This window comes from Xenopus tropicalis, chromosome 3, assembly GCF_000004195.4.
Source record: "Xenopus tropicalis strain Nigerian chromosome 3, UCB_Xtro_10.0, whole genome shotgun sequence".
NCBI lineage: Eukaryota > Metazoa > Chordata > Amphibia > Anura > Pipidae > Xenopus > Xenopus tropicalis.
The window spans coordinates 144,505,149-144,506,763 of record NC_030679.2 but is presented as its reverse complement, the minus strand read 5'-3'; the positions used below and the strand labels follow the sequence as shown (position 1 = coordinate 144,506,763).

At 42.5% G+C, this 1,615-nt stretch overlaps 1 non-coding gene across 1 annotated transcript; it reads right to left on the bottom strand.

Moving 5' to 3' along the window:
* Positions 1-1,211: 1,211 nt before the first annotated feature.
* Positions 1,212-1,283, bottom strand: trnap-agg. Its single transcript has one exon. It is a non-coding gene; the product is annotated as a tRNA-Pro (tRNA).
* Positions 1,284-1,615: the final 332 nt, after the last annotated feature.

Below are 1,615 nucleotides of genomic sequence, written 5' to 3'. Positions count from 1 at the left end.
GTGCCTTTATATGGGCACAGAACCCCTCAGTGACTGCTAATATCCTTATCATTTACAGTAGGGGGTACATTATCCCTTATAATACATGAGTAATACTCAGAGTTCCCTGTATAACTAAGCCTGCAGCCTTGTGCCTTTATATGGGGGGCACAGAACCCCTCAGTGACTGCTAATATCCTTATCATTTACAGTAGGGGGTACATTATCCCTTATAATACATGAGTGATACTCAGAGTTCCCTGTATAACTCAGCCTGCAGCCTTGTGCCTTTATATGGGGGGCACAGAACCCCTCAGTGACTGCTAATATCCTTATCATTTACAGTAGGGGGTACATTATCCCTTATAATACATGAGTGATACTCAGAGTTCCCTGTATAACTCAGCCTGCAGCCTTGTGCCTTTATATGGGCACAGAACCCCTCAGTGACTGCTAATATCCTTATCATTTACAGTAGGGGGTACATTATCCCTTATAATACATGAGTGATACTCAGAATTCCCTGTATAACTCAGCCTGCAGCCTTGTGCCTTTATATGGGCACAGAACCCCTCAGTGACTGCTAATATCCTTATCATTTACAGTAGGGGGTACATTATCCCTTATAATACATGAGTAATACTCAGAGTTCCCTGTATAACTAAGCCTGCAGCCTTGTGCCTTTATATGGGGGGCACAGAACCCCTCAGTGACTGCTAATATCCTTATCATTTACAGTAGGGGGTACATTATCCCTTATAATACATGAGTGATACTCAGAGTTCCCTGTATAACTCAGCCTGCAGCCTTGTGCCTTTATATGGGGGGCACAGAACCCCTCAGTGACTGCTAATATCCTTATCATTTACAGTAGGGGGTACATTATCCCTTATAATACATGAGTGATACTCAGAGTTCCCTGTATAACTCAGCCTGCAGCCTTGTGCCTTTATATGGGCACAGAACCCCTCAGTGACTGCTAATATCCTTATCATTTACAGTAGGGGGTACATTATCCCTTATAATACATGAGTGATACTCAGAATTCCCTGTATAACTCAGCCTGCAGCCTTTCTATGGGCACAGTGAATGAATTTATGCTACTAATGGGGGTGCAAGAGAACTATGCCAGTAGGTGATACATTATGCTACACCATATATTTTCAAAAAAAGTAACCTTACCACTGTAAGTGGTAAAAAAAATATATATTAAAAAAATGTAAAAAAAAACAGGGCTCGTCCGGGATTTGAACCCGGGACCTCTCGCACCCTAAGCGAGAATCATACCCCTAGACCAACGAGCCAGCTGATTTTGGATTTTAGCGGTATATTTTTTAATTTTGGAATCTGGTTATTATGTTATACAGTGATTTAGCACTAAGCCTGAGTAAATACATTGATATCCGCTCCAATCCTGGGAGACGACGGGACTCTGGTATCTGTGAGGCCGTCGGCCCTGTTATTGGAGTTTGTAGAAGTCCTAGGAACAACCTGCAGGGAGAAAATAGAATGACAGTTCAAACTAGAATCCATCATCACTGCATTCCTACTATGTACTCAAGGTGAGGCCTTACCAGGGACCTATAAAGAAAATGTTCCATTTACCCCCACTCTGTGTAATCTACCCTTCAGCCAG